Below are 26,390 nucleotides of genomic sequence, written 5' to 3'. Positions count from 1 at the left end.
GAAAAGCTTTTTTGGGGAGTGGGGGTGGGGGATTTTCCAGCTGGAATTAATGCAAGACAGCAGTCTTGCCACTAGATGGAGTATCAGGACAGAGGCCCTGAGGCAGTGGCACTTGGAGTTCAGCATTGGTTTTAGCTGGAGCTCCTTGATGCCCAACCACCGTGGAACATGATGGAGAGGATGCCAGGAGAGAGACGAGGTGGAATCCTGGTGGGCTGGGGACACCGCATGGGTTTTGTTGAAGTGGTAGTTTATTTGAGCGGGTACCCTAGAAAGTCTAATTAAAAGAATACAATGACAGGTTTGCAATCAGAATTGTTTACCTGCTACATGGCTTATTGAGAGTCCCCAGCTACACTGAACACCCCTCCAGGGAGGGCACAGATGTGTCTTTGAGTTCTTCACAGTCATTCTCTGTGTCTGTTGCAATGTTCCAGCTGTAGTCAGACTTATTTACTGCTTGCGGGTCATAAAGCAAAGAATTACTAAGTCATTAAAAAATTTCTAGCCTTCCATGACTGTTTTTTCCCAATTATTCTGTATTACAGGCTGAGTTGTGTTTCCCTCAGTGTTAATGTTGTAACTCCTGGTACCTCGGAATGCAACCTCATTGAGATCTTTTATGTTGGTAGTCAAGATGAGGTCTTGAGGGTGGGCCCATATCCAGCGTTACTAATTCACTTATAGAATGGGGACATTGGGACACGCAGGGAAATGAAAGTGTAGAATAGGATCCTCTGAATAAGATAGCTGCCACCTTCATCTGATCCCCTGTACTTAACTTGCAAGAACCCATCATGATCAGGCTTATGGACTATCGATGTCCCCTTATTGAAGGGGTGGGCATCTGAGAGCTATTGGACCCACACTTGAGACTCCAGCATCTCTCTTTGGTTCTATGTGTATGATTCTGCCCTAATTCCATGCAGCTTCAGTATCTGGGAAGGTGCTAGAGTATAAGAGGCTGTGGAGGGTTAACAGCGAGGCTCTATTTAGACAGCTATAAAGAAGCCATCGTCCATGCTGGGTGAAGACTTTCCAGAGCCTCTGCATTGGGGTCACCCACAGTCCTGCCAATAGCACTTCACCCAGTGCTTTTTTGTTCTCCGCATTGAACTTTGGTGGAATTGTATTTTGATTTGTCTTTGGGACCTCATAAGGAGGGGTAGATATTGTTTATACCTTCCTAGGGAAAAAGTTTTGTAATGTGTAAGAGACCCAGAGGGAAGGATGTTTGGAATGCCCATGGAGAGAGACTATATCCCGTAGAAGAAACCAGCCCTATTAACAATTCAAATTTTGAGTTCCTGTAAAAACAAAAACAAAACTTATTTCTTTTGCTGAAACCTCTGAATTGATGGTATTTTGTTGCGAAACTGCTAGCAAAACACATTATCTTTCTCTTACTGAAGTCCTCGCCCTGCTTCTGGAACTGCTCTGCCAGAAGTGTATATAATACCTGCCACCAAGGAAACAAAACTTGAACCTGGAAACTTTTCTCAGGAACTCTTTGCCCTATGGATGCTGCCACTCGCCTCTTCTGGAGAGATCCATGAGTCTTGCCTTTTACTCAATGTGTAGTCTGAGCGTATATATAGGCAATTGGGTAGGTCATGTCCTTTTGAGATGAGATAGTTGATGTGGGAAACTACTAATCAACCCTCATACAAATAAATTCGAAAGGTAGATCAGCAATCACAAAAAGCCTGGGAAAGATGAAAGCCAGGGCAGCTTAGCAGAGCTTCACTGAGGCCTTGGTATTGGGCTTGCTGTTTTGAGCTGCAATAAGCAGTTAAAGAGAAATGCTTTCTGAAGGAACCTAGCTAAGCTGGCTGTGGCGATGCTGTAACACCAGCACTAGAGAGGCTGAGGCAGGAGGATCAGAGGTCCAAGCTAGCTTTGGCTGCAGAGTACTTTGAGGCCATCCTGAGCTATATGAAACCCTTTCTCATTAAACAAAACCCCCAATCAGTCCTCCTACAAGAAAGAATGCAGATACCTGTTAGAGCAGATAAACAGTCTTGTGAGAGACATTGTTAGGGGTATCAGTGAAATGTTGAGCTTTTGTGCCTGGTTCCAAAGCTGTTGCTTTGACCTGCAGCAAGTTACCCAAGGACTCAGGACCTCATTCGTTTCATCTGTCTACAAGGAGTATGTTAATATAACCCACTGCAGTATCAGCTGTAAGGACAGGAGAGATGGCTCAGAGGTTAAGAGCACTGGCTGCTCATCCAGAGGTCCTGAGTTCAATTCCCAGCAACCACATGGTGGCTCACAACCATCTATAATAGGATCTGATGCCCTCTTCTGGCCTGCAGGTGTACATGCAGAGCATGTATACATAAAATATAAACAGCTAAAAAAAAATCTTTAAAAAAGGAGAAGAGCAGTTGTGAGAATTATAATTAAGACAGTACACTTAAAGGGCTTAGAAAGGCCTTGCACATGACAGTAATTTAATAAATATTGTCCAATTAGCACAACAAAAGTTTGCAGTTTTCACTACGGAATTCAGGAATTGCATCGTGGACCCCATTGTTGCAATTAAGAGGTTAACCTGGCTAGTTTTATGTCAATTTGACACAAGCTAAAGTCCTCTGAGAGAAGGGAACCTTAACTGAGAGAATGCCTCCATAAAATCTGGCTGTAGGGTGTTGTCTTAATTAGTGATCAGTGTGGGAGGACCCAGCCCGTGGTGGGTGGTGCCATCCCTGGGCTGGTGGTCCTGGGTTCTATAAGAAAGCAGGCTGAGCAAGCCAAGGGAAGCAAGCCAGTAAGCAGCACCCTCCATGGCCTCTGCATCAGCTCCTGCCTTCAGGATCCTGCCCTGTGTGCATTCCTGTCCTGACTTCCTTCAGTGATGGACAGCAATGTGGAAGTGTAAGCTGAAGAAACCCTTTCCTCCCCCACTTTTCTTGGTCATGGTGTCTCATCACAGCAGTAGTAACCCTAACTAAGAGGGTTATACCTTTAGAACGGGCTTCTAATCCAGGTTACATAGATGTCGGGATTCCATGAATTATTCTGAGGAAGTTCCTAATCTTCTGACATTACATGCTCAGTTTGTGGGCACACACAGGTGCACTGTTTGTGTCAGATTTGTTCAAAGACTTCCAGTAGTCCAAAATCAGAATTAGAATTAGGCACAGCATGAAATATGTAAACCCACAGCACTGTGCTACAGTGGCATGTGTCCACTTGTATCTGTGTATGTTTGTATATATGTATGTATATGTGTACATGTGCCTGAGTGTGTATACATGTATGTGTAGGAGTGTGCAGAAGACATCAGGTTTTGATATTCTTCACCCACAAAGGAATTTTGAGTCTCACAGGTTTCCTAGCCTGCCTTTGCTTTCCCACAGTGCAATCTAGCCCCGATTCCATGTCATGTCTGAGGACCCAGGATGATTGTTTTCTGACTGCTCTGGACCCTGGGACCACCATGCCTTTGTCTTTGTCCTGGTCTACTTAGAGCCTTTGTGACCCAACAGCCTCACTCTTTGCATGACTTTTCTGCTATTTGCCTTCCCTCCTCTCTAACATTTTTGGCCTGAAGATTAATCTCGTTGAAGGAAAATCGCCAACCAGAGGATTTCTTTTCCTCTGAGAAATTGCTGTTTCCTTCCCTCACACTGACTAAAAGGTATTTTACTGATCTATCTTCAGCATTTTTGAAAGCTTCAATTCATTCTCAGCTTTAGTCTTCCCCGAATTAATAATTGATTAGGATACATATCATTGCATGCACAAGTGTGTATTTCCTTCTTTTACAATTTGATTAATTCATCTTTTCATTCACTCAGCAGACTCCATACTTTTTAACCCAGGCCTGCAGTGAAAAAAACAAAATTCATGGTATTTGTATTCTAGTGAAGGAGACAGAAAACCAGCTCAAGAAAACTAAAAGAAGAAACAAAGATAAAAATGAATGAAGAAAGGATGACCAGGAAAGGAAGACCTAGCCAAGGAGATGACATTTGAGCAAAAGCCTAAGATCTTACATAGACTTGTGGAAAAGGTGTCCAGTCTGGGAGGACAGCAAGTACAAAGGTCCTGAGACAGCAGTAGTTTTGGCACAGTGGGGAACTCTGAATAATCCCATGTGGTTGCATCTGAAGACAGTAGGGGATGGGGTCAGAGCTAGTAGGCTCTGTAGGTAGAGGTGATGCTCTTTGGGTGATGGAGGGTAGTCTTGTGGCTCTAAGCAGTATAGTCAGATGCTAGACATTGGTAATTCATTCTTTTTCTTTCTAGTTTGACTTACATATTTTGTCCATTTAATGTTTCTCATTTGGAATTATTGATTTGTGTGCATGTGAGGTATATGCCTGTGTGCACATGTGTTTGTGTGGATGTGCTTGCCAACGTGGGTGTGTATGGAAGCTAGAGATTGTTGTTGGAATGTCTTTGTTAACTGCTTTCCAACTTAACTAATTTTTTTTCTCCCTGAGTCTGGAGCTCACAATTTTGAATAGAAAAGCTAGCCAGAGAGTTCCAGGGTTTTGACTGCCTCTGCCCCCCAATACTAGGGTTATAGGTAGTATCACTATGCTTGCTTTTTTTTTTTTGAGAAGACAGGTTCCTCTGCCTCCTGAGTACTGGAGTTAAAGGTATGTACTACCATACCTGGGGATTGAACTCAGGTTCTCATGGTCGCTCAGCAAGCACTTTATCCAGTGAACCGTCTCCAAAGTCCCTTATTTAGAACTTTTTATTGCTTACAACAGGAACATTCACTTTTTCTTGCATTTAGATTTGAACTGTGACATAGGCTGTTCTTGGATTTTGAGTCTCAAACTACATATTAGCTCTCCTGGGCCTTCAGCTGATTCAACCGGTAGGATTTGAGACTTTCCAGTTTCCAGAGGACTAATACATATGCATATTTTATAATACATAATGTGCATACATATATGTGTAGCATAAAATATATGCTATGTAAATATATTTGTAAATTATTCCTGTTTACCCTAAGATGCTTTTCTGGAGAACCTTGACTAACACAGCCAGCAGAGGGCGATCTTTTATCAAGCTAGGCTTGCTTTCTATGTTTATATGGAGAGTTTTCTTTAAAATGGAAAATAATTTTTTAATTAATTTTTTTACATATAATATATTTTGATCATTCTTTTTTCCCCTCACACAACTCCTTCTAGATACTGCTTACCTAGCCACTCAGCATCATGTTCTCTCTTTCTTAAAAAAACAATATAAAACAAATAAGACAAAAAATTACCTAATTATAGCAAAACATAAAATACATGAAAAACACGGAGTCCATTTTGTGTTGGCCAACTACTCCTGGAAATGGAGCATGCCCTGGAGTGTGATTGATATACTCAAGTGTAGTGATAGTTCATTTGTATTTTAATAAATAAAGCTTGGCTGAAAATCAAAGAGTAAAGCAGCCACACTGGTCAGTTTTACAGCCCAGGCAGTGGTGAAACACACCTGTAATCCCAGTAGTCACACCAGTTGCCCCAGAAACCAGGTGGTAGTGTGTATGCCTTTAATCCCAGACCTAGGGAAGATTATAAAACGGGAAGAGACAGCTCTCAGACACAGTCTCATTCTGAGATTCCTGGAGGCAGGATCTGTTGAAAGGAGCAGCGGGCTGCTTCCCGCCACCTTGGCTCCCGGCTAGCTTTACCCGAGATGCTTACACAGAAACTGTATTCTTTTAAACACTGCTTGGCCCATTAGCTCTAGCCTCTTACTGGCTAACTCTCACATCTTGATTAACCCATTTCTAATAATCTGTGTAGCACCACGAGGTGCTAGCTTACCAGGAAAGATCTTAACCTGCGTCCATCTCGGAGAGGAGAGCTATGGCAACTGCTTCACTTCCCTTCTTCCCAGCATTCTGTTCTGTCTACTCTGCCTACCTAATTTTCTGTCCTATCAAAGGGCCAAGGCAGTTTCTTTATTAATCAACGAAATCAACACAAAACAGAAGACTCTCCCATATCAAGGAACACCATTTCAGACTGAGATAGAGGTAAGAGCCAGTAGCTGGCTGCTTTGCTTTTCTGACCTTTAGGTTGAACCCCAATATCTGTCTCTGGATTTTTATTAATTGTGCTACACTCAAGTGTCAGTCCATTGAATAAAACTGATTTTTCCTCTCTCTGCTTGGTCAGGGGTAGAAATTTGTGCCTACTTCTCCTTTTCCATGCTGGGATTCTGTCTGGCTTGAATTGGTGCAGGCCATGTGCATGTCAAGTCTCTGTGAGTTCGTATGTGCACCAGCCCTAGCTGTGTCGGGACAATGCTGTTTCCTTGGAGTCATCCACCACCTCAGGCTCTTACAATCTTCTGTCTCCTCTTCCTCAGAGATCCCTGAGCCTTGAGTGGAGAGGGGTGTGAGACACCTCATTTAGAGCTGAGTGCTCCAAAGTCGCCCATGCTCTGCGTAATGTCTAGCTGTAAATCTCGGAGTTAAATAGCATCTATGGAAGGGTGAAGTTTCTTAGATGAGGGTTGAGCAATTATCTTTTGGTATAGCAATATGTCATTATCAATTAGTTTGCTAATTGCTATGTTGCTTTAGCACAATATTAGTATTGGGTTTTCCCTTAGGCCCATGACCGATGTAGTCTCAGGAGAACAATCTTTTTAATTCTTGTTTTTTTATTTGATGATGAAGGCAACACCCAAGAAAGAGAGTAACATTGACATAATGTGAGACCGACATGAGGTCAGTCTAGAGCTGCAGTGAGTGAGGCATTCATTGTGTGCTGCCCGAGACGTAGCAAACTGCAGCTTCTAAAACAACACTCTCCAACACAGCTTCCCTTCCCGAGATTCAAAGGCCATCTTACAACTAGTGGGATAAGTTTTAGATCAAAACTTCAGAAGTCCAATGTCTTTAATACCAATAAAATGGTTGAAATACAGACAGAAACCAACAAGACTGACAATGGACAAGTGTGTATTATGCATGATCTGGCTTTTATATACGTAGACCAAGGTCTAAAAGGACCCCTGCTTTTAACCATTGTTTTCCTTTGCATGGCAGGGGGTGAAGCTTAGGGGTAGCCATAGTTGATTTTTTACTTTCTCTTTTTGTTTTCTTTGTTTTCTTTCTGACATTAAATTTCTTTCTTTCTCTTTTTGGCGGATGCTTTTTCTTTCCAGTTTCCATAAGTCTAACAAACTGGTTCTGATATAACTACAGACTAATGATTAAATATGCAGACTTGTGAGCAGCTTCTTAATTCCACTCCGTTTTTATTGAGGGAACATTCTGTGCCTCACACTTTTCATTCTTAGAGGGGCAACACAAATCTATTTCGTATAATTGTTAAGATAGGGCAAAGAGCAAATATATGTAAACCTTTCCATCAAAGACTGTAACACAGCAAGCACTTAACTAGTCATACCTAAGACATAAATATATTCATACACACATATAATATATATGAACATGTGAATGCCCACAGAGACCAGAGGAGGTGTCAAATCCCCTGCCTGGAGCTGAAGTTATTGGTGGTTGTGAACTATTAGATGTGAGTGCTGGGAACCAAACTCAGATTGCCTACAAGAACAGCAAGTGCTTTTAAACACTGAGCCATCATCTCTCTAGTCCCAGATGGATATAATTTTTAAAAAGGAAATAGCTGTTGTTATTGTGAAATAGTTGAAACTGTAATTCATTGCTTGTGGAAATGTAAAATGACATGGTGGTGCCTCTCTGACAGGTATACTTCCAAGTGTATAGCCAAAATAATCAAGAGCAGGTTTTCAAAGAGATTTGGACATACATGTTCCTAGCACATTACTCACACTAAAGTTTCAAGCACTTCAAGCATCTGTTGATGGATGAGTAAATAGCACATAGTCTTATCTATCCATACAATGGAGTATTACTCATCTATAGAAGGCTATGTAGCCACTGAAGGAGACAGACTTCAAGGAACCTTATCGGCAAACCACAAACCTCATGGTAAAATATAAAATAATAGAAATGGGCTAATTTAAAATGTAAGAGTTAATTAATGAGAATCTTGAGCTAATAGGCTGAGCAGTGTTTTAATTAATATAGTTTCTGTGTGATTATTTTGGGTCTGGGCAGCCGGAAAACAAGTGAACAGCCTCCTACTACAGAATGGTACTCCATGTTGGACACCAGATATAGATGGATGCTATAAAGTAGTCCCACATTAGTTCAGAATTGAGTATGATAAATGGTTCTTTATTTAGAATAGACTCACAGATCACAGTTCTCTGTATGAGTGGGGAACAGGAATTACATCCAGCAGCTGAGAGAGAGGGCCTACAAGCTTTACAGCTGCATGTATAGTATAAGAGACCATGCCCAGGTAGGCTGGTATCTTAAAGGCTATCTTAAGTGGCTAAAGGAGTTCCCACCTCAGAAAGTAATGAGAGATTACCAGTGACTATGGGAAAGGGAAGTGAATTACTCTTTAATGGGTATTAAGTTTTTGTTGGAAATGACAATATTTTGGGTAAATACACTGGTGATGATTACATGATATTGTGAATATATTTAGTGTCAATGAATTTTATACTCAATAATTAAAATGATAGACATTCCAGAATATCATTCCAGAATACAAATAAAAAATATTCTTAGCATAAGTGGTATTAGGCTATTAGATCTAGTTGTAGCCCTTGACAAAGTGGGGAGAAGTGGGCTCTGAGAGCTAAGGAGAGGCAACACCCAATTTTGTGGATGGTATGCTTAGGTGAAAGAACAAACACTGTGGAAGTTCTAGTAGCTTTGATATGCTACAAAAACATGAGGATCCTCTGTCGTTCAGTTATAGATAACAGCACAAGAACTGGATTTATCTTGCTTTTTTTCTGAAACTTTGGTGCTAACACAGTATCTGGTATGCTGTGAGTACTATATACATATTTGTTGGATGATTAAATGAATAAATAAATTAATATCTGTAACTTCCTAATCTACTTAAATAATTCTGTAGCCTATCATTTTGGGCACTTTTGTCAATTACTTGATGTACATTTAGAAGCATGAGCCTGGATTTTAAATATTTGCTTGTAATTAGCATGACGACAGTATATTAGTTGGGCTAGGCTAATTTCTGTATCTCAGGGAGCTGATTCAATAAAGGATTATTTTGTAGCTGTGCTGTGTCCCAAAGCTAATGGAGGAGGGTTGGGATGCAGGTTGAGATTTTTTTCCATGGAAACTATCAGGGACCCAACTTTCTCTTGTCTGGTAGTTCCAATGGCTCATAGGTATCCAGAGATCTTCCTTTTTGTACCTGGCAGGCAAGTGAGAGGAGCCAGACCCAAAAGTGTCATACAGCCCCTTCTTGTCTGTGTCACATTGGATGGTATATGGCCACATGATTACCCAAGGGCATCTTAATGAGATTCCGGGAAATGTGGTGTGGCTACATGGAAAGGAAAGGAAGGGCATGGCGTCTGGTGAACACACTGTATGTGTGTGTATGTAATGTGTAATGAGGGAAACTGTAGATGTTATGAAGTACTCCTAGGGAAGCTGTGTGGTGGGAATGCTAAGAGAAATATCATGGGTCAAATGTCCCACAGCCTCAGTGTTTAAGAAATAGGAAAAGAAACAGCAGAGACAGGAGGTTAAAGATAGACAAAGTGACCGAAGGAAAGCCAAGTGGAAGGCCACAAGGCTGAGAGGACCCAGTGTGAAGGCTGGGATTTTCTCTTTGGATTTAGTAGCATAGAACATATATATCTATATATCTCTGTATGTCTGTATATAAGAGAATATTTTTGAGAATTTGACTGTAAAATGATGGAAGGGCATAGTGGCCAGGCAAGGTGATACTCAGGATGGGAGTAGAAAAAATGGGAGAGACTTGTGAATGTTTGAATATTACAGGGAAAGAAGCATTGTACATAATGACTGATATAGGCCCAGGGACAAGTAAACAGACTGTTTGCCAAATAATCCCTAATTTTCTTCTGTGGGCATCCCAGGAAGATCTTCTCACATTGATACCTCATTGGAGTAATCTCTCTGGCTACTGATGCCTGAAGCTAGTGAAAGACAATCCATTGGCCCTGCAAGTGTGCTGATACAGGAACTTAGGCTCATCAAACCTGCCCTCTGTACTTCACTTTTCTCCTTTCTAAAATGGCACTTTTACAAGTTATACGTATTTTTAAAATTGATCCACTTATTTTATATTCTGGTCGCAGCCTCTCCCCTCATCATCCTCCCCTCCAAGTCTCTCTCCTCCATTCCCCCTTCCACCTCCAATCCCCTCCTCTTCTGTCCCTCCTCTTCCATTTCCATCCCAGAAAGGGCGGGTCTCTTATGAGTATCAGCAAGATGTGGCATATCAAGTTATAGTAAGACTAAGCACCTCCCCATGTGTTAAGGCTGGGCACATGTGTTAAGTATGAGGAGTAGGGTCACAAAAGCCAGTAAAAGAGTCAGAGATGGCTCCTGTTCCCACTGTGGGAGTCCCATAAGAGGACCAAGCTACACAGCTGTCACATATATGCAGAGGGCCTAGGTCAGTTCCATGCAGCCTCCCTGGTTGTCCCTTGAGTCTTGGCGAGCCCTTATGAGCCCAGGTTAGTTGACTGTGTAAGCCTTCCCATGGTGTCCTTGACCCCTTTGGCTCCTACATTCCTTTCTTCTCCTCTTCTGCAGGATTACTGAACTTCACCTAATATTTGGCTATGGATCTCTGCATATGCCTCCATCAGTTGCTGGATGATGCATTTCTGATGACAACTGGGCCAGGTATCAATCTGGTCACAGGAGAGGACCAGTTCAGGCCACTTATCCACTATTGCTAGGAATCTAAGCTGGGGTCCTTTCTATAGACCCCCTGGGAGATTCCTCTATGCCACGCTTCCACCCAACCCTAAAATGCCCCCAGCACTCTTCCCTTAGTCCACTCACGACATTTCTTCTATTTCCCCTTCCCAGGGAGTTATGGGTGTCCCCCATGAACTCCCTTTGTTACTTAGTCTCTCTGGGTCTGTGGATTGCAACACAGTTACCCTTTATTCTACAACTAATATCCACTTAGGAGTGAGTGCATACCATGTGTGTCTATCGGTCTGGGTTACCTGACTGAGTATTTTTAAAAGTTCCATCCATTTGCTTTCAATTTTCCTGGTGTCCTTGTTTTTAATGAGTAATGGAGTTATATGTAATTTGTGAGACTGACTGTAAATCAAAAATATCAGTCCCCCATTTTTAGGAAGTTCCTACTATAGTAGATTTTCATATGGCTTTTAAAAATGTGTTTAAGTGTTACTTATCCCTCTTCTTAAAAAAATTAGATGTTGGGAAGATGGTTCAGTGGGTGAAGTGCTTGCTGTACAAGCATGAGGTTCTGAGTTTGGGTCCTCGGAACTCACATAAAAATCTGGGTATGGCAGTGTGTACCTACAACTCCAGAACTGGATGGGGGAAGTAGAGACAATTGGATTTCTCAGAGCTCGTTGGCCAGCTAACAATGATATTTGGTGTGCTCCAGGTTCGATATGAGATCCTGACTCAAAATATAATGTGGGAAGTAATAAGAAATGTAGTAGGAGCTGCAGGCTGCGTTCCTACCGCCCAGCTCCTGGCCGCCTGGCTAGCTTATGCCCCGAAATAACAACACACAAACTGTATTCATATAAACACTGCTTGGCCCATTTCTATTAATGTGTGTAGCACCATGAGGTGCGCTTACCAGGAAGATTCTAGCCTACATCCATCCTGGGTCGGAGCTTCATCATATCTGCCTTGGAGAGCAGAGGCATGGCATCTCTCTGAGGCATCTTACCTCACTTCCTCTTCCTCCCAGCATTCTGTTCTGTTTACTCTGCCTACCTTATATTCTGTCCTATCAAGGGCCAAGGCAGTTTCTTTATTTAACCAATGACCTTCCTCCATCAAAGAAAGACACTTGATTTTGATCTCTGGTCTCTATACACTTGCATACACATGAACATGTATTTTTGTCGTAAGAACACAGACACAAAAACAACCAAAACAAAATTATTAAGTATTTCAAGTCTTTTGTGGCATTTTGATCTATTTTTCCAATGCCTTTTGGAACAGGAAGCCCTAGGACATGGTCTTGCCTGCATACGTGACCCTTTCAAAGAGGGGTAGCACACTCTCTTGCTCTGTCTCTTGGGTGGTCAGAACCAGAGCAAGGAGCTGTTGATCCTCATCTCCCCTGGGCAGAATGGTAGGGCACAGCAGCTGGATCGTTGCAGTGTCTAACCTGTTCTGTATCAGTAAGGGTTTATTCCCACTTTATACCTAAATTCTTGAAACCCTTTAACCCAGATTCTTGTGGGTACACATAACACAAATCAGTGACAGCTGAGTCTTAAAACCAAGTGTGCAGAGGTCACGTGTGACTGCCTAGACGACACAACCATGAAACCAGCCTAGGTTCTAGTCAGCTCCCTTCTCTTGAAATTGGACAGGTGGATACTGTATGATTTGTGTTTGCTGGAAAACCGAGTTGATTCCCAAAATTCAGTGTCTTCTACTTCTAGGCATCTGTTGAGCACATTTAGACTTTTCTGATTAGTTTTCACTTCAGCCCCTATTCAAGAGTCCCTCACCCAGTGTGTATTCCCCCTCCCCTCTCAGTTGGCTTGGCCTTGGGTTCTCTTAAATATTCAGAATCAAGGGTAAATGTCAGTCTCCAGGGGCTCAGAATCATAGTTGAGCTCACATTTATGCCTTAGAACTACAGCACTTTTGTTCTTTGGTAGCCTGGGAAATCCCCCGTGTTCCCTAGCAACAAGACCCATTTGGAGCTGTTGCTAAGGAAACCCTGGGATTTCCATAGTTACTGAGAGCTCATGCAGCATCTCTTTTCCTATAGCTGAACATATCTGTTGTCAGCAGAAGAGGGGGGAGGGAGCTGATTTGCTGCTACCGAAGGGGGCAGGGCTGGATTCAGTTCATCTTGACTCCCATAGAGGTGCAAACAGGTGAGCAGGGCCAGGGCCTCACTGCAAGGTTTATAAATTAGTAGTGTTACCCTCATCACATAGAAACATCCAAACAATGAGTTATCAACTTGGAGTGATATGGTCTGCTGGGTTTCCATGGTCCCAGGTGTCCCAGCACAGAATCACCAAATGTGAGTGCATTGTATCAACTTACCTGTATTCCCTTTCACACTGAGCAGGCACCAAACCTTCTCTTTCCTGTCTGGGGAAAGACAAAAACATTTATGAATGCATGGAATAAAAAAAAATGTACATTTTGAAAGGAAATCAATATTTAAATTTTTTTATTTTAAAAGTTATTAATTTTACATACCAGCCCCAATTCCCCCTCCCTTTCCTTCTCCTACTCCTACCTCTCTCTATCCCACCACTAATCCACTCCTCAGAGGAGATAAGACTTCCCTTGGGGAGTTAGCAAAGTCTGGTATACTGAGTTGAGGCAGGATCAAGCCCTTCCCCCTCTGTATCAAGGCTGAGCAAGGTATCCTGTCATAGGGAACAGGTACCAAAAAGCCAGTTTATGTACCCAGGATAAGTCCTGGTCCCACTGCCCTTCCCACCACAACAGCTGTCACCTACATTTAGAGGGCTTAGTTAGGTCCCATGCAGGTTCTCCAACTATCAGTCCAGAATCTGTGAGCTCCCACTAGCTTGGGTCAGCTGTCTATGTAGTTTTCCCAGTCATGATCTTGACCCTCCTTGCTTGTATGATCCCTCCTCCATGTCTTCAACTAAACTCCAGGAGCTCAGCCCAGTGCCTGGCTGTGGACCACTGCATCTGCTTCCATCAGTTACTAGATGTAGGTTCTATGATGACAATTAGGGTAGTCACTAATCTGATTATAGGAGAAGGTCAATTCTGGCACCCTCTCCACTATTGCTAGAGTTTTAGCTGGGGTCACCCTTATGGATTCCTGGGATTTTCCCTAGCACACCAGGTTTTTTTCCTAACCCTATAATGGTTCCTGCTATCAAGACATCTCTTTATTTGCTCTCTCTCTCTCTCTCTCTCTCTCTCTCTCTCTCTCTCTCTCTCTCTCTCTCTGTCCCTCCCCCAACTCAGTCATCTTGAACCCTCATTTTCCCATCCCCCACTCCTCCCTTCTACTCCTTTTCTCAGTTTACCCAGAAAGAAGATCTTACCTATTTCCTCTTCCTGGGGTCTTCCATGTGTGTTCCTCTTAGGGTCCTCCTTGTAACCTAGCTTCTCTGGGGTTGTGGACTGTAGCCTGCTTATCCTTTGCTTTATGTCTAATATCCACTTATGAGTGAGTACATACTGTGTTTGTCTTTCTGAGTGTGGGTTACCTCACTCAGGTTGGTTTTTTCTAGGTCCGTCCATTTGGCTGCAAATTTCAAGCTGTCATTGTTTCTTTTATTTTTAAACCACAGAGTAATACTCCATTCTGTAAATGGACCACATTTTCTTTATCTGTTCTTTGGTTGAGGAGTATCTAGGTTGTTTCCAGGTTCGGGATATTACAAATAATTCTACTATAAACATAGTTGAACAAATGTCCTTGTGGTATGATTGAGCATCCTTTGGGTATATGCCCAGGAGAGGTAATACTGTGTCTTGAGGTAGATTGGTTCTCAATTTTCTGAGACACCAACATACTGATTTACAAAGTGGCTGTGCAAGTTTGCATTCTCACCAGCAATGGATGAGTGTTCCTCTTACTCCACATTCTCTCCAGCATAGGTTATCATTGGTGTTTTTGATCTTAGCCATTCTGACAGGTGTAAGATGGTGTCTCAGAGTTGTTTTGATTTTCATTTTCCTGATGGCTAAGGATGTTGAGCAATTCCTTAAATGTCTTGGCCATTTGAGATTCTTCTGTTGAGAAGTCTCTGTTTAGGTCTGTACCCCATTTTTAAATTGGATTGCTTGTTCTTTCGATATCAAGTTTCTTGAGTTCTTTGTATATTTTGGAGATCAGCCCTCTGTCAGATGTGGGGTTGGTGAAGCTCTTTTTCGGTACTGTAGGCTGTCTTTTTGTCTTATTGACTGTGTCCTTTGCTTTAGAGAAGCTTCTCGGTTTCAGGAGGTCCCATTTGTTTATTGTTGCTCTCAGTGTCTGTGCTACTGGGGTTATATTTAGGAAGTGGTCTCCTGTGCCCATGCATTCAAGGCTACTGTTGAAATAAAATTTTAATTGAAATAGAACTTCAAAAATATTTTTCTTACAGCATGAATTTGTCATAAAGCATATGTGCCTCTTTGTTACTGCATCAAATAATAAAATAGAGTGGCAGGTCTAATTACTGTAATTTTGAAGTGATGACAAGTTTAAAGAATATTTGGAGAGAGTTGCTGCTGTGATCTGAGCATACCAAGGATTTCTCTTGGTGACAGAGCCATGGTTATTATTATCTTGTAACAGGCTGTTTGCACCCTTTATCTGTGAAGTTAAACTTCAGTTAGAGGTTGGTAAAAGCAAAAAGTACTCTTCCAAACTTGATTCTATAGAGTCTTGAAGTTTTATGGAGATTGTGAATTTTGGGCTTGAGTGCAGAATCATGTGTGGATGAGTCAGTTCATGCCCATGGTCTGCAAGTGAGTGACTCAGCAAGAAAGGAGGGTCTTGTTGCTCCATTCCTGTTACTTTTTTCAAGTGTTGAGTTATTTAAACAAATAATGCTGGAAATGATTGAATATCCATAATTCAAAGAACCATGCTGGAGTCTCATTACACACCATGTATATTAATTAACTCAAAATGAATCAAAAACCTAAATTATGGTACTGAAATATTGTAACATTAGGGCCTGCTTGTTGGGGTTTATGTCCTTCCCAGTTCCCCACAGACGGCAAGCCCCAAAGAAAAATCACACAGAGAGTCTGCATTAGGTTATAAACTCATTGGCCCATTAGCTCAGTCTTCTTATTAGCTCTTGTAGCTTATATTAACCCATTATTCTTATCTATGTTAGCCACATGGCTTGGTACCTTTCTCATCCAGGTAGATTACATCTTGCTTCTTTGGTGGTCTGGGCTGGACTGGAGGAATGGGCTTCCTCCTTCCTAGAATTCTCCTGTTCTCATTGCCCCGCCTCTACTTCCTGTTTGGTTTACTGACCTATACTTCCTGCCTGGTCAATCAGCGTTTATTTAAAACATGATTGACAGAATACAGACAGTTCTCCCACACCAAACTATAAAAGATGTGGAACAACTGGGAGAAAAGAGCTCCATGACATTGGATATGATAACTTTTTTGAATAGCGAATCAAAAAATACACACAACCAAAGAACAAATAGATAATTAAGGCTACTTCTAAAATAAAACATACCTACAGAAACAATCAGCAGAGTAAAAATACAGCCTATGAAATGAGAGGAAGTATTTGTAGTTAATATAGTTGATAAAAAATCTGTTACCCACTATTCACAAATAATTTTTACAACTTGACAACAACAAAAATGTTTTATGTTAAAGTAGATAGACGAGGGGCTATAAAGATGTGGTTAAAAGTACACATTGCTCTTTTACAAGATCTGAGTTTGTTTCAAAACATCCTTATAGTTGCTCACAGCCATCTGTTACTAGCCCCAGGACATCTGAAACCTTCTTTTGGTCCCTCATTGCGCATGGTGCACTTACATGGAGGCAAAACATGCAAACACGTAAATTAAAATAGACAAATGATTTAAGTAGCTATTTTTCCAAAGAATATATACCATAAGGTTTTGTTCAGCCACAAAGAAGAATGGAATTATGTTATTTGCAGGAAAATTGACGAGACTGGAGATAATCATACTGAGTGAAATAAGTCAAATTCAGGCATATATTAAGTTCTTTTTCTCATTTGTTGATCTTTAATGTTATATAGATACATAAAGCCATTTAATTACATATGTGACATGAAAGCATAGTGAGACAGAAAGAAGGAAAGGGAGGAGGGAGAAGGAGAGAAAGGGAAAGCTATGGGGAGTGAATGTGGTCAAAGTATAGATATACTTGAAATTATCTTTATGAAACCCAGAATTATGCACAATGCGCTTATGTCAATAAAGTATATATGGGGCTGATAAGATTGCTCAGTGAGTAAAGACACACGCCTCCCTGCCTGACAACCAGACAGGTAGACCCTTAGCCCCACATGGTGAAGGGAGAGAACTAACTCCAGTATGGTGTCTTCTGATCCACATGTGTACCCCCGCCCACACATCAGGATGATAAAAAATTTAAAGTAAATGTGTAAAAAATAAATACACAGTGGCCAGAGAAATGCTCAACATCATCAGCCAATCAAAATCACTATGAAGTTCCACTTTATAGCCATTAGAATGGCACCACTCAGAAAGTAGAAAATAGAAAGTGTTGCTGAGAATGGAGAGAAGCCCTTTGCACTGCTCCTGCTGTTCTGAAAAGCTGAACTCGCCATGGAAGATGCAATTATCCAATTCTATTTATGTATATGTATTCAAAAGATTTGAATTCAGATCACAGTGACATTTTTCACACCCTTGTTCTGTATTATTCACAATAGTCAAGAGGTAGAAAACACGAGCCAAATGTTCTTCAGCAGATGAAGGTCTGAACAAAATATGATGGCTACAGATGAAAAAATATTATTTGATCATAAGAAGTGATGTATGACAAAATTACAACATGGATTAAGATATTCCTCTAAGTGAAACAAACTACTAAACTGTAATCCAGATGATAAATTTCAAGTTATTTGTATTTTACCATAATTAAAGATGAAGAGACAGACATGAGGCAAAAAAGCAAGCAGTCTTTTGGCTTGGAAATACCTTGTTTTCTTCAATGGAGCATCACAGGGTATATAAAGAAGCAAGGAAAGCAAATCTACAGTAGACTCTCTGGGGATGGAGCCTGAAACTCTTAGCTGCTGGGCTGGGCAATCTTCACAGGCTGCAGAGTCGCAAAGGAAGAAAGGCAATGCAATTTCCCAGGCTCTGTTGCCACTTCCGACTGAGTTCACCACTAGTCCCATTTCCAGATAAACTAGAGAACATGAATAAAAACAAGTCTGTGTTTGGCAACAAAGAGGTTGTAGGAAGAGGCCATGTTGATTGTTTTACTCATTTATTTGTTCATTCAAGTAAATTGTATTGAACAACCAGTTCACTTAAAACAGGGACTATCTTGGATATCCTGCTGTGGTCTGGTGTCATGAGATGAGGAAGCTTTGGGTCTGTAGGGCCGACTGCTGTACATACTCCTGCAGGTCATGCATGGGCTGGATGTTGGGGTGGGTTCTGGGCCTCGGTAGTTGCAGGGCTGGTCAGCCTGCCAGCTCTCCCCTGTGTGGCCTAGGTGAGCTGCGGGGGCCACTCTCTTGAGTTCTGCATCTGTTGAGGGGCAGGGACAGCTCTCCCACCACCATAGGCAGAGGATGAGGGGCTGGAATAGGAGGGAGGGCACCTCTCCCCTGCACACACCACCATATGGCAGATGAGGGGCAGGGCCAGGTCTCCCATGCTCATGTTCTCAGGGCCATATATATGTATATTTTTATAATGAATATTTATAAATATAAATTTATGATGAATTTAAAAACCACTCTATTTATTGTGTGTGTGCATGTGTGTGTGCGTGTGTGCGTGTGTGCATGTGGAGGTCAGAGGACAACTCGCTTGCAGGATTCAGTTCTCTTCTGCTGTGTGGATCCTGGAGATTGAACTCAGTTCGTTAGCTTTGGCAGCAAGTGTCTTTATTCACTGACCCATCTTTGTAGGCCAAATTTATGGAAAATTTAAAACAGATTTAGCAAAAACTTAAACACTTAAAAATGAATCTAGCATAGATATGAAAAATTTGTGCTCTGAAATCTACAGAATAGATAAAATAATAAAGACCCAAATATATAGAGAGATATAGCTTGTTGAAGAATTGAAAGGTGATATTGTTAAGATACCAGGTTTTCCAAATTCACTGAAAAGTTTCAGGAAATTCCAACTAAAATTTAGATGTAAAGTTTTATCTCACAGGAAATAGTGACATTACACTCTGAGGGTTTATAAAAGACACAAACTATAGCAAGCTTATTCCAGAAACAGAGTCAATCCCAAATAATATCAAATCAAAGAAATCCACACCAGAACATTAGAAAATAAATATAAAGATAAATTATTTCGTTTTTTAAAATTTAGTTTTAAAATGATGTATCTACCTGTGTGTGGGTTTGTGCACATGTGTGCTGGTGCCCATAGAGACCAGAGGAAGGGCCAGATCCTCTGGAGCTGGAGCCAGAGTCAGGTGTGAGCTGTCTAACATGAATGCTAGGAATCCAACTAAAGTCTTCTGGAAAAGCAGTATGTACTCTTAACCACTGAGCCATCTTTCCAGCATGAGATAACTTTGAAAGCAGTGAAGAAAATGACAACTTAGCTCTAAGGAGATATTTTGAGTGGCAAGAGATTTCTTATAAGAAATCATGATTGTATAAATAACTTATATGGGCCTGAATAGAGGCTTGACTAAGGCAAGGTCTTTGAATATTCTCTTTCTTATTTTTATCTTTGACCCAGCCATATGCCTCTAGGTGACATAGCAGATAGAAAAGGGGAGGGCAAGACTGGAGCAGGGAACAGCAGGCCTGGTTTCTAGGCTACTTATGAAGACTGAAAAAAACATCTCAGCAACAGAAAAGAAAGACACAGCCTCGCTATGTAGCCTAGGTGAGCCTAGCATGGAATCAAAATGCTCACCTGCTTCAGCTTAAATAACAGAAACGTAATTTGTTTCTGGAGGCTGGATGTCTGGGATCAAGGCTCCTTCTGAGTTCTTTCTTGTTGGCTTTATAGGTAATCTTCTCCTCTGTGTTTTCACTTATTTGGTGTGTGTGTGTGTGGTCGCTTTTATATGGAGCCAAGTTGTACTGGATTAGGACCCATACTAATAATTTTATTTTACATTAGCTTCCCCATTAAATACTCAGTATTCATATGTAGTCACAGTCTCGAGTACTGGAGGTGCAGATTTTTATAGGAACTTTATGACTGGCACAATTCTACCTGTAACAACAGCAATCTCATTCCAATGATGATTCTTATGAGCCAGCCATACACTTGTAGGAAAATTACCAAGCCCTGCGAACTTCAGGTTCTTCAACTGTGAAGTACATTTGTTGGGATGTTTGTGGTGCATGTAAAGTGCATCCAAAGCATGCTATATATTAGGATATTAATATCTGGCAAACCTATCAAAGTCCTGGTGGTAAGTGTTGCGTTGGGGCGTTTTGCCCAATGGTCAGTGTTACTAACAATCCACATGGAGTTACCATGTTGACCATATCTTCTTTGGAAACCCCAGGGTTGTTGTTAGGAGGTAGAAATCTCTGTTATATATTATGTTTTTTATTAAAAAAATTCAATATCATATTCACCAAATATTCAATAAGTTTGAGGACCTTTATCTATTAAATCTATCTGAGCTACACAAACCTAGGCTTAATCTTGAAAATATAGCTAAGTTTGGTAACAACAACCAGGTCATCATGTTATCCTGTAGCTATATGAGTTAAATAGACCTCTCAGGTCCTGTTTTATCTTATAAGTATTTTTTATCTACAGGCATAATTATATCCTTAAGCATTATAGGAGCAGTTAGACTGCAGTTTTTATTTATAGACCATAGATGCATGTTGACAACTATTTTTTAATTGCTTTTTTTCTGAGATAGGGTTTCTCTGTGGCTTTGGAGCCTGTCCTAGAACTAGCTCTTGTAGACCAGGTTGGTCTCGAACTCACAGAGATCTGCCTGCCTCTGCCTCCCGAGTGCTGGGATTAAAGGCGTGCGCCACCACCACCCGGTTCGCTGTTGACAACTTTTAAGAATGTTTGGACTTTTCTATGAAATTCTGAATAGCTAAGAGTTTCAGTCCTACCATTCTATAGAACCCTGCAACCCAGAGGGCTGTAATATGATTATTAATTATTAGCCTATATTTTAAGTATACGCTATTTTTTAAAATAAGTTTGACATGGGACCTCAGTCCTCCTCTCTCCTTTAAAGAGCATGACACCATTTCTAATAGAAATGTGCAGTGAGGAATCACTAGCTTTTTTTAAAAAATGAAGAAAACCAACCGAATTAACCTAATATGGTCAAAAATCCAACATATTTTATGTTTTGTTTTTCAAATTCAGTATTTGCAGGTTGGAGAAACCAACACAAATATAGTTTATACTCCCTCTGGCCTTCTACAACTTTCTCTATACCCTCAGGTCAGGCTTTTTGTATCTCTGCTCCTCTGGTTTAGCCAGACATTTTTGTTTTAGACAAATTCCTCTTTCCCTTTTATTTCATTATTTTAGTATCCTTTTGTTTTCTAGACTACATGAAAACTTTCACCAAAGTCTTTCTTGTGGTTACTTTCAGTAGTCTAGAATATTGTATCGGTACGATACCTTAAACAAGAGTAGAAATATGTATGTATATGCATATTATAGCAAAACAATTTTAAACCAACTTCCCTAAATGATGACAATATTTATAACCCACTGAATCTGAATGACCAGAACCCATATATTTTTCTTTCCTGTGGAAATAAACGCACATTTTCCCCCAAACATAATATATTTTTTGACTTTTATTCTAAAGCCGAGACATCTTAAAGTATATAGGCTGGTTTAATTCAGCAGTTTCTTAGGTAGGAAAGGGTTAAGGTGGAAAAGTAGCTATGGCAAGGACCTTGGTAGAGGGAGGTGTTATCAAAAGGCTGTAATTGGAGCTGGAGTGATGGCTCAGTGGTTAAGAGCACTGGCTGCTACCCCAGACTCCCCACTTGTTTGAGGACTAGGTTCCAGGAGGGTGGAACTCATTGCCTGCCCTATGCTATTAATTTTCAGGAACCCCAAAGAGGACGAACAGAACAGAAACATACACATGAAAACAAACCCTCTTGTATTCGAAAAAGAAACTGAAAAGATACAGACAGTGTGTCTGTTCATGCTTGGGCTCCACCAAGATGACTGAAACCTTCGGTCAGTTACTGCCATAATCAGATTGGAGTTTCCCAACTCCAACAGGTGGAAACCTTCCCATTTCCAGCAGAAGGGTGCTCTGAGCGTTCTCAGACTCTCCGACCAGGAGGAATTGACAGCACATCTGCCCTTTCTCAGTAGGTCTTCAGTTTGTGTCTGGTCACCAGACCAGCACCAGTATTTTTCTTTATCTAGACACCAAACCAGAGCAAAGACAAAACTCACTCAGACTCACCCTTTGGCGGAGAACAGATAATGCTTCACTAATGAGCTGGTGAGGTCCCCAGTGCTCCCGCACAATGCACTAAGTATAGGGTCTGAGGAAACACTGAAGGAAGACCCCAGACTCAAATAGTAAAAGCAAAGAGCATTTATTTTACAAGCATTCACCTGTACAAAATGGCAATGACCCTGAGATGAGTGTGCAGGCTCCTTGTAAGCACAGTTAAGGGGAGTTCCAATGACAGTTAGGTCATCTCAAATATGATTGGTTGAACAAGTAGCAATTATATTAGTATATTTCTAATTGGCTGAGGCTGAGTTTTATCATTTTTGGACACAACTGCACAAGCTTGGGCAAGTCCTTGAGACACTGCGAGACTTAGACCTTATGTGTTTGTTCTCTGCCTCGACCCTGAATATAAGAGCAATGTGGACGAATAGCCCTTTGTTGGGAGAGACACCTGCTTTGCCCTTCTTAGAGAACTGAAACCTAAATTCAGTTTAACCCCTTCACTATGCCACCTTTTCTCCCTATGTGGTTTATTATTTAATTTGTCTAGATCCTTCTCTAACTGGTACAACTGAAACTTCTAGAATTTAAGTATCATGTCCAAGTTAGGGTTTCTATTGCTGCAATAAAATACCATGGCCAAAACCAACTTGGGGAGGAAAGAATTTATTTGATTTATATTTCCATATCACTGTTCAACATTGGAGGAAGTCAGGACAGGAACGCACACAGGGTAGGATCCTGGAGGCAGGAGCTAATGCAGAGGCCATGGAGGGGTGCTGTTTATTGTCTTGCTCAGCCTGCTTTCTTTCTTTTTTTTAAATTTATTTATTTATTAAGGATTTCTGCCTCCTCCCCGCAACCGCCTCCCATTTCCCTCCTCCTCCCCCGATCAAGTCCCCTTCCCTCATCTGCTCGAAGAGCAATCAGAGTTCCCTGACCTGTGGGAAGCCCAAGGACCGCCCACCTCTATCCAGGTCTAGTAAGGTGAGCATCCAAACTGCCTAGGCTCCCACAAAGGCAGTAAGTGCAGTAGGATCAAAAGCCCACTGCGATTGTTCTTGAGTTCTCAGTATTCCTCATTGTCCGCTATGTTCAGCTAGTCCGGATTTATCTCATGCTTTTTCAGACCCAGGCCAGCTGGCCTTGGTGAGTTCCCGATAGAACATCCCCATTGTCTCAGTGTGTGGGTGCACCCCTCGCGGTCCTGAGTTCCTTGCTCGTTCTCTCTCTCCTTCTGCTCCTGATTTGGACCTTGAGATTTCTGTCCGGTTCAGCCTGCTTTCTTATAGAACCCAGGACCATCAGCCCAGGGATGGCACCACCTGCAATGTGTTGGGCCCTCCCCCATCAATCACTAATTAAGAAAATGCCTTACAGACTTGCCTGCAGCCGGATCTTATGGAGGCATTTTCTTGAGACTCTCCTCTCTGATGACTTTAATTTGTGTCAAGCTGACATAAAATTATTCTGTGATGTTAATAGTTTTATTTATTTACTATTCTTATTTTAATTAAAAATTCTCATATACAATATTTGATCATGTTCCTTCCTCTCCTCTAACTTCTCCCAAGTCTCCCCTCCCTGTCCACCCAACTTTTTTTCTCTCTCAAAAACCCACAAAACAAAAACAGAAATCAAAGCAAACAAGCAAAAGATCAATAAGAAAAAAACAACACCAGCAGCAGAGCAACAGCAACAAAACCCATAGCATTTGTGTGTGTGTTGGCCCGCTATTCCTGGCCATGGAGCTTCCCTGGAGTGTGACTGATACCCAGGGACACTCCACTGGAGAAGACAGATTTGCCTTTTGCTATTGAGTAGCAATTGCAAACAGCTTCTCTCTTAGGGGTGAGACTCTGTGTCCACTTCCCCCTCTCAGTGCTGGGATCCCATCTGGCTCTGTGATGTTAACATTGATTTTTAACAAGCCAGCATCAGTAGAAAACAAGCCTCTGGGCATACCCGTAGGGGTTTATCTAGATTACTAGTCTCTGGGCATACCCGTAGGGGTTTATCTAGATTACTAGTCTCTGGGCATACCCGTAGGGGTCTATCTAGATTACTAGTCTCTGGGCATACCCGTAGGGGTTTATCTAGATTACTAGTCTCTGGGCATACCCGTAGGGGTCTATCTAGATTACTAGTCTCTGGGCATACCTGTAGGGGTTTATCTAGATTACTAGTCTCTGGGCATACCCGTAGGGGTCTATCTAGATTACTAGTCTCTGGGCATACCTGTAGGGGTCTATCTAGATTACTAGTCTCTGGGCATACCTGTAGGGGTTTATCTAGATTACTAGTCTCTGGGCATACCTGACTGATTGTCTTAAGTTAATTGATGTGAAAAGACAAAACCTAAATGTGGGAAGCACCATTTCCTGGTCTGGGCTGAGGTTCTGAGTGAAAGGTTGCTGAATACAGACATTATCTTTCTTTTCTTTGTGGCTGCGGATGCAACTTGAAAAGCTGTCTCAAGCTCCTCTTTCTAGGAATTTCCTAGAATGATGAGCTTTATCCGAAAATGGTGAGCCAAAACAATCATGTTCTCAAGTTAGTCTTGTCAGTTCCTGAAAGCTCTTTTATTTGGATCACTGGGGAACTTATAAAAAGGACTTTATTTTGCTCATTGTTTTAGAGGCCAAATGTCCAAGAACAGAAACAGCTTTCATAAAGGCCTCATGGCAGCAATACTACAGTGGGAGTGTGGGAACGAGGGGCAGATCAGGAATCCAGAGAGAGATTCAGAGGCCAGCTTGAGGGGCATCTTGTTGGAGGGAGGGCTGCTAGTTAGTTTCCAGCTGCTCAGCCCCAAAATAATCACACAGAAACTGTATTAATTAAATCACTGCTTGGACCATTAGCATTGCTTCTAATTTGCTAACTATTTTTTAATTTTTTTTAATTAATTTATTTATTAAGGATTTCTGCCTCCTCCCCGCAACCGCCTCCCATTTCCCTCCCCCTTCCCCGATCAAGTCCCCCTCCCTCATCTGCTCGCAGAGCAATCAGGGTTCCCTGACCTGTGGGAAGCCCAAGGACCGCCCACCTCTATCCAGGTCTCCTAAGGTGATTTGCTAACTATTACATGTTAATTTAACCCATCTCCATTAATCTGTATATTACCATGAGGTCGTGACCTACTATCAAAGTTTCAGCACGTCTCCAGTGGTGGATCCATGGAGTTCCTCTGTGCCTTCCTCCTCCCAGCATTCCATTTAGTTCTCCCCACCTAGCTCTGTTCCCCTATAGCTCTGCTATAGGCCCAAAGCAGTTCCTTTATTAACCAATGTTAATCACAGCACAGAGGGGAATCCCACATCAGCATCTGACACCTTGGGCCTCCTAATGCACAGATTCACATAATTACAATAAAATAAAAAGTAAACTTCCAACAAACCCCTAAAGGAACTGTTCTGAAAATGGAAAAGGGACTGCTCAGAATGGAAAAATTCAGTTCTTAGGCCTACGTCACAGCATGAAATCATTCCTTTGGTCTAAGAGGACACCTCATTTCTTCTTGATATGGCTGCTGTTAATGGGCTTGACAATTTGTGGGTAAGGGCAGCTCCAGCTTTTCCTAGCATTACCCCATGAACACAGGACCTTGCAAACAACAGGTCCTCAACAAAAAAGTAGGGTGACATTTATTTGTATTGTAATTTTATTAAAAATAACTTGCAAATCTAAAGCATCACACATAGAAATTAATCAGATCCAGAGTCTATACATCATAGTGAACTTCTCTACAATTCTGAAGCTGTGGAGCATCATGCTGGGTGGTTGACATATTAGGATGTAATTCCTCATACAATTTCTACTCATGTAACTTAATTTTACAGAGGAACAGATTTTGTTGAAGGGGAAAATAAAAATTAACAATTTCTTTCATTTTTCTCTGCTTATTGACATTGGATATATTATAAAATTCTTTCACATTTCAAATTAAATTCCTATTCCAAAGTTATTACAGACCACAAAATAAGATGGAGGGTTTTGTTATATAAAATAGCAAAAGATGGGTAGGCATGGGGCACAGATCTTTAAATCTGGCACTCAGGAGAAAGAGATAGGTGGATCTGCCTCTTGGTCTACATAGAGAATTCCAGACCAGCTAGGGCTACATAGTGTGATCCCACTGCAGAAAGCAATACATGTGTCATTAATGCCATTTATAGACTTAGATTCTGAAGTTCATTAAATCTTTCGATTAAACAAAACAAAATTTAAAAATACTAA

The sequence above is a fragment of the Microtus pennsylvanicus genome, chromosome X (genome assembly GCF_037038515.1).
Source record: "Microtus pennsylvanicus isolate mMicPen1 chromosome X, mMicPen1.hap1, whole genome shotgun sequence".
NCBI classification, from domain to species: Eukaryota; Metazoa; Chordata; class Mammalia; order Rodentia; family Cricetidae; genus Microtus; species Microtus pennsylvanicus.
Note: the sequence above shows the minus strand (reverse complement) of the source record.